Source organism: Oncorhynchus tshawytscha, linkage group LG19, assembly GCF_018296145.1.
Source record: "Oncorhynchus tshawytscha isolate Ot180627B linkage group LG19, Otsh_v2.0, whole genome shotgun sequence".
NCBI classification, from domain to species: Eukaryota; Metazoa; Chordata; class Actinopteri; order Salmoniformes; family Salmonidae; genus Oncorhynchus; species Oncorhynchus tshawytscha.
This window is the reverse complement of record NC_056447.1, coordinates 26548614-26562033: the sequence shown is the minus strand read 5'-3', so window position 1 is coordinate 26562033 and position 13420 is coordinate 26548614. Positions and strand designations below refer to the sequence as shown.

The 13420-nt window shown below is 40.0% G+C and overlaps 1 protein-coding gene across 4 annotated transcripts in view; it reads right to left on the bottom strand.

The window, feature by feature from the left end:
* Window positions 1-9215, bottom strand: part of LOC112218561 (myocyte-specific enhancer factor 2A) — a 91891-nt gene extending 82676 nt beyond the window's left edge. Inside the window, exons 1-2 of one of the 4 annotated variants that reach the window (XM_024379449.2) lie at window positions 8970-9215; window positions 2502-2649 (exon numbers count right to left, since the gene is read on the bottom strand). The gene's annotated coding sequence lies outside the window, so the exon portion shown is untranslated. Of the gene's footprint in view, window positions 1-2501; window positions 2650-5318; window positions 5491-8969 lie in introns of those variants that run through there. The other 3 variants (XM_024379447.2, XM_024379450.2, XM_024379448.2) reach the window with 3 other exon arrangements.
* Window positions 9216-13420: the final 4205 nt, after the last annotated feature.

The following is a 13420-nucleotide window of genomic DNA, read 5'->3' as shown; positions in this document are numbered from 1 at the left end:
ATGTGGTACCTTCAGGCGTTTGGAAATTGCTCCAAAGGATGAACCAGACTTGTGGAGGTCTACAATTTTTTGTCTGATGTCTCATCATTTTATGGACATTTCCAAGCTGTTTAAAGGCACAGTCAACTTTGTGTATGTACAGTGAATTATAAGTGAAATAATCTGTCTGTAAACAATTGTTGAAAAAAATGTATTGTGTCGTGCACAATATAGATATCCTAACCGACTTTCCAAAACTATAGTTTGTTAACAAGAAATGTGTGGAGTGGTTGAAAAACAAGTTTTAATGACTCCAACCTAAGTGTATGTAAACTTCCGACTTCAACTGTAAATGTATATATTTATATATGAGTATATATACAGTACCAGACAAAAAAACATCTCAATTGGGTTGAGGTCGGGTGATTGTGGAGGCCTCCACAACCACCCGACCTCAACCCAATTGAGATGGTTTGTGATGAGTTGGACTGCAGAGAGAAGGAAAAGCAGCCAACAAGTGCTCAGCATATGTGGGACCTCCTTCAAGACTGTTGGAAAAACATTTCAGGTGAAGTTGGTTGAGAGAATTTCAAGAGTGTGTAAAGCTGTCATCAAGGCAAAGGGTGGCTACTTTGAAGAATCTCAAATATATTTTGATTTTTTTTTTTTTTAAATGGTTACTACATGATTCCATATGTGTTATTTCATAGTTTTGATGTCTTCACTATTATTCTACAATGTAGGAAAAAATATATAGAAAAACCCTTGAATGAGTAGGTGTGTCCAACATTTTGACTGGTACTGTGTGTTTATGTGTGTATACACACACACACACATACATATATATATATATATATATATATATATATATATATATATATATATATATATATATATATGAGCCTTTTCTTTAAAAATATATGAATTCTGCATAATAAGTGTTTGAATATGATTTGATAAATATTATAATTACATTAACTTGAAAACCACACTGCCATGTAGGAAAGTAAGCCATATTTATGAAGTGTATATGTGGTATACTAGCCTGTGCCAGGGCTGGTCCCTGATCCCCAGGCTAAAGGTTTGGAATTCATCATCACAGCACGTTAAGGGCCTGCCTAATAAAGTTATAACTGTGCTGCATTAAAACATGATAGACAGTTTGATTTGGCACACTCCACAGAAACGTATTTGCACAATAACACAGACTCAGTTTTGTGAGATTGAAGGAGAGAAAAAAACTAACAAGGAGCAAATATTTTGATACACATTTTAAATTATGATTTTGTATGTTTGTCAAACATGTCACTGGCTGGTATCCTGGGGTAACTAACGCATTTAGCATCAAAGGTGAGGCTCTGTGGCCTGGTGGTGAGACAGGAGGCAGCCAGGGGTTTCTGGGTTTGGAGCTCAGCTCTCTGTTGGGTCGGATTGTGGGGTTGGGTAACCCTGCTAGGACACTGCGCATTCCTCTGGGTTACACAGCTATTCATGGTTTGGTCATTCTGGGATAGAAGAACTTAATTTATACCCTTTTATTTATTAAAGGTACTTAGAAGGCTTTCCTTTAGAACTGAGAGTCTAGTGAATACACAAGCAAAATATGGCCTAAAACATTATCTGCAGGGCTCAAGATTCTGCATCCTGCCTCCAGGTCTCACGGGAGAATGCTGGAATCTCCAGTTCGATGATGGAGCTCCAAAAAACAATGAATCATGTTGCAGAGAGCATGCGCAAAGAGCTTTGTAACGAAAAAAAATGAAGCAAAGTGGACATAGAGAACAAGAGTAGTTTCTCCCCGTTGTTGAACTGAGAAATATCTTTAACGTAATAGCCAAAGTGCCCTCACACCTAACATTGAGAAGAAGAGAGGACTTGCTACATAAGGTCACAGTCACACTAGGGAATAATGAGAGAGAAACAGTGAAACAACTACTAATATACACACATACTTTGATGAAAAAAAAGTTCATATCATGACCTTTGCAGATACTTGTTTTTTTTTGTCCCGAATACACAACCTTTCTTCTTTGCCTGTCTTCTTTGTTATTTTATCGATCTATCTAAAGAAGATGAAAATAGCTCATCATGTTAGCTACTGGTTCTTTTTAACAAACATTTAGCTAGTCTTGTAGAACTCTCAAACAAAGGCTATGTCATTTGCTATAAATCTGTGCCTGTGAGCCAGCTGCAGTTGACACAGTTCAACTCTCCAGTGTACTGTAGGGGAAGTGCTGTGCCTACAGTACACTGATGTAACATGGTGAACACTACAAAATCCATGTATAGCTAAAACTCTCATGTAACCAGATGGTCTTAATGATTTCCCCCCAACGTATATAAAGAGATTAACCAAAAGGACCAAATAAAACATCAAATCAAATCAAATTTTCAAATCATCATGAAACATGAATGGAGATACATGTCAATTACAATCAAAAGTAAGTATATCAAACATAAATCAACAGCAGAGTAAATAAACAGGTAAACAAGAAAGAGGGGGAAAAGAACATGTGGCTCACCCAACTATGAAAGCAGTGATAACCTCTTTATCGTACCAAGAATATCCAGCTCCTGTCTGTCTGTCTGTCTGTCTCTTCTTTTAGCCTTCAATGCTTCCCTCACTCGCGTTAAGCTTCCTGCAGATTTCTCCTCCTTGGGAAAAATGTCCTGGGAGGGGGAGAGGAGAGAAAGTGTTTTGCTCAGTGATTCAGAGGCATGGTGTCAACGGCAGCATTCTTTTTCTGACAACCAGCATTAATTGCAGATCAGACTCGCCCACACACTCCACATTTCTCCTGTGTCTCCTGGAAGGAGCTGAGATCAGACTGTGATATTCTGGTGCTATGAAGAGGAGTGTTGTGGGAGACCCTCCAGGCCCACACTTATTGCACCAATCACCACCTCAGAACTTATCCCTTTTACCTGGGTCAACTTTCTCCACTCAAACCAAAGGCTGTATTTACACATCTATCACTTTATAAAGGGACATTTAGGCCTATACACACCCATGATGTAATGTGGTAATAGTAAAATTAATTTGACCTGGTAAAGGTCAAATTCATTTGATAAGTTGCTCTACTGCACCCTGACATAACACTAGAGCGTAAAAATGCAGCTCATGTTGCAGTAGACTATTACAGACAAGTAATGGGTGGCTATGGGTGATATGGGTGATTGCAGTAGCATATTGCATGTTCTTAAATAAGTTTACTCTACTTCAACACAACACTTGTCTGTAAGATGGGTGGAAGCTGTCTGACTTGCTATATGTAACTCATCCACACCCTAGACATAAGAGGTCACATGAAGTGCATCAGGAGCAACAGGGCCTCATTATTGGTAAAGCCTTGGGCGTCTCAGAACCTAACGTCGGCGGATTGAAGGGTGCTTTGCTCTGCTGCATTAATAGTCACTATCGGTCTGCTGGGGAAGTAATGTAAATGCAACGGGGGTGGGGGGTTTGGGGGGCTCCTCCAGAGGGGACCAAAATAGATACTCAATAAAAATACACACAGATATGCCTTTATATTGCTGCCAAGACGGCTGTCCCTGAAAAACTTTGCTATTTTCATTTAGTGCCAAGCCAGGAATACCTCATGGTTGGGGAGACCATAGGGAACGTTAGACATTTATCAGTCAGTCTCGGCCAAACACACTCTTTACCTTCATCTGGATTTATAAACAATGGGGTTAAGTGAAGACGACATAAACGTTTGTCCTTAAACTGACTGAGACAGTTAATTATCTACTATACTAAGGACAGGTTTATTATTTTACTTTCTCAGTTTGTGAGTTTACAAAACAATATGTTTCATTAACAAGTTCAAAATGCACAATTGGTACAAACAAAAAAATCTAAATTTACACTGACAGGTGCAATATGGCATGTGGACTTGTGGAAATATGTTAAATGAGCAGAGTGTAATTTATTATAATGTTGAACGTTCACTTACTGGTAACTATTTATGGTCATTTTCAATGGCAGATAAATTATCAAAACAAATCAATGCCTCCTTCCTACCTGTTAAAAATCTGTCAGGAGAGCAGACACACATGTTGAGGTCATTCTCCTAACTATTCCCCATGACCTGACTGCCTCCCATCAAGCTTGTAATTAGATATTAAAACCTACAAACAGGTGCAGGGACTAATTCCATTGTGGAGTGTTGCTGTTTAATTTAGTTTATTCTTCACTTAGAGGAAGCTTAATTCAGCCAGGAGTGAGTGACAAAACCTACATTCAGATTACGTGTATCGGCATGTCCTACACAACATAGATTTTCACCTTAATCGTGCAATCAATATCAGGAGAGTAAGAGAGACAATGGTGGAAAACATACATTTCTCCACAGCAGAGGTGGAAATGCAAAGTGGCCATTAGCTGACCAGAACCATATACATTTCAGGACTTCAATACAAAGCATATTACTAATAAACTGACACTTTCAACATGGATACTCTTTGATTATAACAATGTCATTGCATGCTTAGGCTACTAGTTGGTATTGTGTCACCTATTAAAATAAGAAAATCTACAGGTACACAACCAAGAAAATGCATTCGAGTTTACAGTGACAGCAAGAAGCCTATGGAATGGATATAGGCAATATCCTTACTTTTAATCGCACAATCTTTAGTGGTTCAGACATCTAAATCAGCTGGCCATTATAGTGTACGTCATGCAATTATAGTATGCACAGAAAATTATAATGGATTTCAAAGCAATCCATGTATTCAAAAGCCAAACAGTCGTTTAATAGCATGTAGACTATAGTGATGATGTGATGGCATTTATGTGAATGTAAAATACATGTTTAGTGTCGGTAATACAAAACAAAGTTAAATTGAATTAGCAAAGGTATGCCTCCCGTTGTATGAGAAGTCCCCGACACTGACTGTCAAATGATATTGCGCGCTCTATGATAGCTTATTGTAGCCACTGTAACTTAGTTTCAGTAAAGTCATAGCCATTAGTAATTCAAGACGAATGATAAAAAGCTATTATTCTAAAAAATATCCTTAAAATGACAGACTCCGAAAAAGTTTATCAAATTAACCGTAAACTATCAAATTAAATAAGATAAAGATAGCGGAACTCTTCACTTAGTCGATTGGGTCAATAAGTACAAAGACGCACGTTCATACGATCGATATGAATATTAAATAACTGTAGCCTTTTCATAGGCATACAAATAAAAATGTTTTTATCCAGCATAGACACAGAAACTGACATAATATAATAGCGCTACAGTATGGGATGGCTTTTCACTCTACGTCTCCCTCTTGCGCTTTCTCTCTCACACGAGTGCAATATTGTTGCTATTTTTATTACTCACCTTGTCTCTCAAGTCCCTCGCTGTATATAGATACTCTATATCAGAGCCTCCAATGGATACCGTGTGCGTGGAACATTAACGTAATTTCAGTCACATTTACACACAACTGCTATTTTAGGGAGCAGCCAAACTCAGTAGAGCCAGTTTCTTGTCAGTGAGACTCCTCCCCTTATCTGACGAACACCAGACGAGTTAGAAATCAACCTCCTCCCGCTCATGTCTATCGTTACAAAAACTATACCCAAACTTGTTTAACTTTCATCGTAGGCTACCTATATACCTCGATAAATGTGACTTTTAAAGTGAAATAGAGTGTGCGCGAAGGCATGATATAGGCTATCTGATGACATGATTAGTAAGATGTGCTCTATGTTACTCAAGTAGGCCGAGCCTATGTATGCTATTTACAGTTTGGTAAACTTTATATGGTTTGTATCAAATTTACAATGATAATAACATAGTAATTGCATTCTTGCTACATGATAATTGGAAGTCTTGGTGTCAACATAGCACCCCTGCCCTTTTGTATTCCAGTGTCAAGTTTTAAATCTGCAACATCTGTGTCTTGAGGCAAGTAAATTAGTGAGACATAGGGAGTGTAATACAACAATGTAGGCTATCTTACATTGTAAGTGATTGACAGTGTAAATGTGGCAGCAACTATACTCAAATTAATTCAAATGACGATATAAATTGAAATCTCAGCAATAAAATAAAATTTCAAAAATTATTCTAATTATGATTGTTGGCTTCTTTCACTTCACTCCCTACGATTGACGTCATATGTCTCAAAGACAACAGCAACTCGGGAACATTGATTTTGAAAGGACATGTTTCTGATCCAATTGAAATACTCAGCGGCTGGTCAGTAACCAATTACAGAAGGGAGGTGGGATCTGAATAGCTGGCATGTGGCAAAGTCACGTGTAAGTGCAGGATCTGAGGAAGAGGAGTGGTGCGGGGCTCACATTGTTTTTACCAGGATTTAAAGGAACAGGTGCATGTGGAAATAAAGTAACGCTATTGTAACTTGACAATTTGTGATGAGATTTTGCATTTGAACCTTACCAGAATGGGTTTAGGAAACACCTATAAAATAAATAAATGATCTGGCACTATTTTCATCAATGTGCACAGTCTGCACACACTGTTATGAGCTGGTTAATACTATCATCAGTTTCATAAGCCATTAGGAATTATTCAATGTTTATAAAACCTTTATACATGATAACAAGTTACAAATAATTAAGTTCTTATTTATTAGTAAGTTAGGATATTCATAGTTTATATATGTAGTATAGTTTATTGAAGACTATTCATGAATGTTATAAAGTGTTACCCATGAGGTTAAAAATAATAATAATAATAACATTTAGATGTCCATTGCTATAACTCATTAGATGAACAACCCTCAATGTATTTGGGGTATCAAATTCTTGCTCTTCTTTAAAATGACTGTATACAGGAATCAGGAAAATACTGGCCTTATGTCAGACTAGTGTGTGTGTTAGGAGCACAAGTGAGCAGCACCAAGTGACTGCATGGAAACAGGGTGTGTACACTACACAGTAGACCTGCCTCTACAGACACAGAGTTACATCCCAGGCATGTTCGATCTCCAAAATCCAGCAACTGGGTCACAGTAATGAATCCTTAAAATTAAGCTCTCCTTAATCCCACATTAGATTGTTCCTATGGCTGTACTATCATTGATTTTAGTGGGTTTATTAATCCGTTTCTGTAGCTCCACTTTGGTCCTGACAAAGCACAAGCCACCTGCAAAAATAGTCCTGCCATGGCGAGGCATATTCTGTAGATCTGTTTCACAAACACTTGTTAGCCCCGGTCCACTGAAAACCTCCCCATGTACCCTTGACAACCTCCCCATATAACCCTGAAAACCTCCCCATATACCCCTGATAACCATCCCATATAACCATGAAAATCTCCCCATACCTGAAAACCTCCCCATATACAGTACCCATGAAAACCTACCTATATACCCCTGTCAACCTCCCCATTTACCCCTGTCAACCTCCCCATGTAACCCTGTCAACCTCCCCATGTACCCCTGAAAACCTTCCCATGTACCCCTGTCAACCTCCCCATGTACCCCTGTCAACCTCCCCATGTACCCCTGAAAACCTTCCCATGTACCCCTGTCAACCTCCCCATGTACCCCTGTCAACCTCCCCATGTACCCCCCTTCCCATGTACCCCTGTCTCTCCCATGTACCCCTGAAAACCTTCCCATGTACCCCTGTCAACCTCCCCATGTACCCCTGAAAACCTTCCCATGTACCCCTGTCAACCTCCCCATGTACCCCTGTCAACCTCCCCATGTACCCCTGAAAACCTTCCCATGTACCCCTGTCAACCTCCCCATGTACCCCTGTCAACCTCCCCATGTACCCCTGAAAATCTCACCATGTACCCCTGTCAACCTCCCCATGTACCCCTGTCAACCTCCCCATGTACCCCTGAAAACCTCACCATGTACCCCTGGCAACCTCCCCATGTACCCCTGTGAACCTCCCCATGTACCCCTGAAAACCTCACCATATACACAGTTACTGGTGATATTAATGAAGAAAAAGTGTATTGCTCCACGGCCCCAGCTTTGATAAGAAAGCATATAGAACTGTTGGCAGATCATTTTTGTTAATTTCTTTACCATAAGCTGCCTCCAACGTCATTTTAGAGAATTTGGCAGTACTTTCAACCAGCCTCACAACCGCAGGCCAGGACCAGCCCAGGACCTCCACATCCATCTTCTTCATCTGCGGAATTGTCTGAGACCAGCCACCCAGACAGCTGATGAAACTGAGGAGTATTTCTGTCTGTAATAAAGCCTTTTAGTGGAGAAAAACAAATTCTGATTGGCTGGGCCTGGCTTCCAGTGGGTGGGTATGGCTTCCAAGTGGGTGGGCCTATGACCTCCCAGGCCCACCCATGGCTGTGCCCCTGCCCAGTCATGTGAAATCCATAGATTAGGGCCTGATGAATTTATTTGAATTGACTGATTTCATTATTTGAACTGTAACTCTGTACAATCGTTGAAATTGTTGCATGTTGTGTTCATATTTTTGTTCAGCATAATTTACTAAGTTTGTGGAAGTGGATTTGTATATTTTTGTATGTACTATACTATAATGTACTATAAGAGTGTGTTTATGCTATAACATGCTATAGACTTTCACAGTGTGTTCATGCAATAACATGTCGCAACAATTGATTTAACTATGCATATCACCAATTTAAAATAGTTTTTTCTTTGATTCTATAAATATCATCAACCAGGTTATAAATCCTTAACACAACTAAGATTTACATCATTGTGTGACGTCACAGTTCAGCAGTTCAACACATGATTGAGGCATAACAATAAATATAACTATCTTATGATCACCATGTTTGTTTGTGAATTAAAGAGATTCAGGGGAATGACCTCTCAGTAGAAAGAGCTGTTGCTCACCCATCATTGCTTTCATCACCTACTAAATAGTACTGTTGAGTCCACATCAATGCTCCTTGCATGGGTAACACTTCTCATATCCAACCTTCCTCTTCCATAAGTCAAGACAAAGATGCCACTCATGACACCCACCAACCTTTGTGTAACACAAAGGCCTATGTCACTGCGTGTCTCACCTGTTTGGGTTGTTGCACAAATGCCTTCACAGAACCTGCTGTAAAGGGTCTTCAGGTTTTTTCCTGCAAGGATTCACTTTCTATATCTCATGTTTCCTCTCTTTATCTTTCGGTCTCTCTTCTTTGTATCACTCGTTCTCTCTTTTCTACTTCAAAGCCAGACCAGCTGGCTTTGGATGCTTTCCTTCTTGCCCCTGAGAGGCCTGACTTCACACCCTCTGCCTCCTCCTGTCCCTTGGTCTTTCTGCCGGGAGGGAGTGGGGCGACAGCAATTTGAAGGGTAGGACCCCAGATGGACGCAGACATGCCAGGCATGCGTTGTTTGACAGGGATTGGCTCAGGGGCTCTCTGGACCAGCCGCAGCTGTCAGTCATGGGCACAGAAGGTGTTAGGAGGTTTTCCTCATTGTGTTATTGTGATTCATATACACTGAGTGTACAACATATTGCTCTTTCAATGGCATAGACTGACCAGGTGAATTCAGGTGAACGCTATGATCCCTTATTGATGTCACCTGTTAAATCCACTTCAATCAGTGTAGATGAAGGGGAGGAGACATGTTAAAGGATTCTTAAGCCTTGAGATAATTGAGACATGGATTGTGTACGTGCCATTCAGAGGGTGAATGGGCAAGACAAATGATTTAATTGCCTTTGAACTGGGTATGGTACAGTAGTACGTGCAGGCACACCAGTTTGTGTGTGTAAAGACCTGTAACCCTGCAGGATTTTTCACCCTCAACGGTTTCCCGTGTGTATCAATAATGGACCACCAGCCACAGGACATCCAGCCATCTTGACACAACTGTGGGAAGCATTTGAGTCAATATGGGCCAGCAAACTTGTGGAACGCCTTCGACACCTTCTAGTCCATGCCCCAACAAATTGAGTCTGTTCTGTTCTCAAAAGGGAGTGCAACTCAATATTAGGAAAGTGTTCTTCGTGTTTTTTACACTCAACGGGCAAACATCATGACTTATCAAGTAAAAATGACTTTTCCTGATAAAAAGTGGCTCTAGTGTATTCATGAGCTGATGATTAAACGCTATTTGGTCAATAAAATGACCCATAAACATGATTTACAGTACTTTTAATGTACGGTTCAGGAAAGAGATCCTTCATCTCTACCTCACGGCAGTAGACGCAACACCTTTCAACTCAGTCGGTTCTTCCACAGGAAGCATATAATCATGAAGTATGAAAAAAGTCTGTTAACAAAGTTAATTTTCTATTAAAAAAAATGGATATGCATGAATTATGTATTAATATCAAATCATATATTTGGCATGAATATTAAGTCGCAATAACACAAAAGATAACAACTGGTTCCATCAGAGCTCTGATGGGAGACAGCTGGCATTTCCAACTTTGCACCAGACCCCACAAATAGCTCCAGAGACTTTCCTTCCAATTAAAAAATGGATTGAAGAAAATACCCCTCAGACAGTACATTCGAGTCCAGTTTGATCTGGTATATGATATTGAAGAAAGAAATAGATGTTTACTTTGTAAATTAGGACACCACAAAGTTCCCTGTGTCACACATTTTTCAGAGACCTTGGTCTGGCCATGCAGCTCTGAAATAACACTTATCTGAGGCTCATTAAAACAGCCCCTCTAAAAAGCCCTCAGCGCCCCTCTCCAATCCCTGACTCTTCAATCTCTGCTTTTTCAATGGGGGCACTCTCCAAATCCAGTCATGGGGCAGAGACAGTCAACAAACCACATACAATACATTGTCTTGAAACTTGATTTGAAATGTTCAACACTTAAAAAAAATCATTTTGACAGAATTTGTTTTGAAAGCAACTGTAAGAACTTGTATATACAGTAATGTCTGAATGTAACAATACACTAATATAGAACTCCCCCCAAAATGTATTAAAGCTTATTAAAGCTATTACTTGAATTCATAGTAAGAATAATCGTTAACACATTTACATTCCTACTGCATGTAATTGGCTGCAAAAATATTATTTCACAAAACATAGGAAGGAAGTCTACAGGTGAAAGCACTCTGTTTATTTCTAAAGGAATAAAGCAGTAAGTAAGTTGAATGTTAGATAACCCTGTTGAACATCTAAAAATATCCAATGTCTCACAGTCTGGATGAGTTCTCTCATTACCAACTGTAATTAACACTAACCAAGCCCAGCGTAGAGCAGCACACAACTGTTAATGTAGAGGTATGACATGTGTAATGAGAACGACTCATTACGATATGTAATCTTAGTTCCCTGAGGGAGAGGAACGAGATGTAGCACATAGCTAGGGGAATACACAACCACAACACACGGGTCAGGCTGAACAAGATCTATAACCATGTGGGTTGGCCAAGAGACATGTCACTCATGAATTAAAAAGTCTCACCTTCCATGGGCGAAAATACAAGTCCCACCTTCATACCCAGTCCAAAATGCATCCCTATCCGAAACCCCTAGGTTCCACCTGGTCCTCTGGTAGCCTAGATAGAGGTTCCACCATATTGCTTACACCCATCCAATTCTGTCAGATCCATGAAAACAGTTTAGAGGGTTAGGGTCATGTACCGTAGTTGACTTCTGCCGAAGTCGGGCGGTGCTCGGCGTTCGACGTCACCGGTCTTCTAGCCATCATTGATCCATTTTTCATTTTCCATTGGTTTTGTCTTGTCTTCCCACACACCTGTTTTCAATCCCATTCATTACCTGTTGTGTATTTAACCCTCTGTTTCCCCTCATGTCTTTGTCAGAGATTGTTTATTTGTCAGCGTAGTGTTTTTGTTGTATACAGTGCCTTGCACAAAAAATAATTTTGCACGCCCAATTTTTCAGTTTTTGAATTGTTAAAAAAGTTTGAAATATCCAATAAATGTCGTTCCACTTCATGATTGTGTCCCACTTGTTGTTGATTCTTCACAAAAAAATACAGTTTTATATCTTTATGTTTGAAGCCTGAAATGTGGCAAAAGGTCGCAAAGTTCAAGGGGGCCGAATACTTTCGCAAGGCACTGTAGGTGCGCGACGGGACTTCGTACCCATATTTGTTTATGTTCTTTTTCCTGTTTAGTGTTATGGAGCATGTTACTATGACATTATTAAAAGACTCCATTTTACACTCCGTTAGACTCTCCTGCGCCTGACTTCCCTGCCACCTATACACATATGCCTGACAAAGAGTTACAAGCCCTTGCTACTCTGTACAATTGGTGAATATCCTCAGGGCAGGGGAGAACACAAAAGGGAGCACAGAACATGAGTACGATCCATCTTTGAAGACAAAGCACAGGTATTTCTACATGTTATACAGTTGAAGTCGGAAGTTTACATACACTTAGGTTGGAGTCATTAAAACTAATTTTTTCAACCACTCCACAAATTTCTTTTAAACAAACTATAGTTTTGGCAAGTCGGTTAGGACATCTACTTTGTGCATGACACAAGTAATTTTTCCAACAATGGTTTACAGACAGATTATTTAACTTCACTGTATCACAATTCCAGTGGGTCAGAAGTTTATATACACTAAGTTGACTGTGCCTTTTAAACAGCTTGGAAATGTCCATAAAATGATGTCATGGCTTTAGAAGCTTTTGATAGGCTAATTGACATCTTTGAGTCAATCGGAGGTGTACCTGTGGATGTATTTCAAGGCCTAACTTCAAACTCGGTGCCTCTTTGCTTGACATCATGAGAAAATCAAAATAAATCAGCCAAGACCTCAGACAAAACATTGTAGACCTCCACAAGTCTGGTTCATCCTTGGGAGCAATTTCCAAACACCTGAAGGTACCACGTTCATCTGTACAAACAATAGTACACAAGTATAAACACCATGGGACCACGCAGCCGTCATACCGCTCAGGAAGGAGACACGTTCTGTCTCCTAGAGATTAACGTACTTTGGAGCGAAAAGTGCAAATCAATCCCAGTAGAACAGCAAAGGACCTTGTGAAGATGCTGGAGGAAACGGGTAGAAAATATCTATATACACAGTAAAACAAGTCCAATATCGACATAACCTGAAAGGCCGCTCAGCAAGAAAGAAGCCACTGCTCCAAAACCGCCATAAAAAAAGCCAGACTACGGTTTGCAACTGCACATGGGGACAAAGATCGTACTGTTTGGAGAAATGTCCTCTGGTCTGATGAAATAAAACTAGAACTGTTTGGCCATAATGACCATCGTCATGTTTGGAGGAAAAAGGGGGAGGCTTGTAAGCCGAAGAACACCATCCCAACCGTGATGCACGGGGGGGGCAGCATCATGTTGTGGGGGTGCTTTGCTGCAGGAGGAACTGGTGCACTTCACAAAATAGATGGCATCATGACAAAGGAAAATTATGTGGATATATTGAAGCAACATCTCAAGACAACAGTCAGGAAGTTAAAGCTTGGACGCGAATGGGTCTTCCAAATGGACAACTTTGGAAGTATGCTTGATACTTCCAAAGTTGTGGCAAAATGGCTTAAGG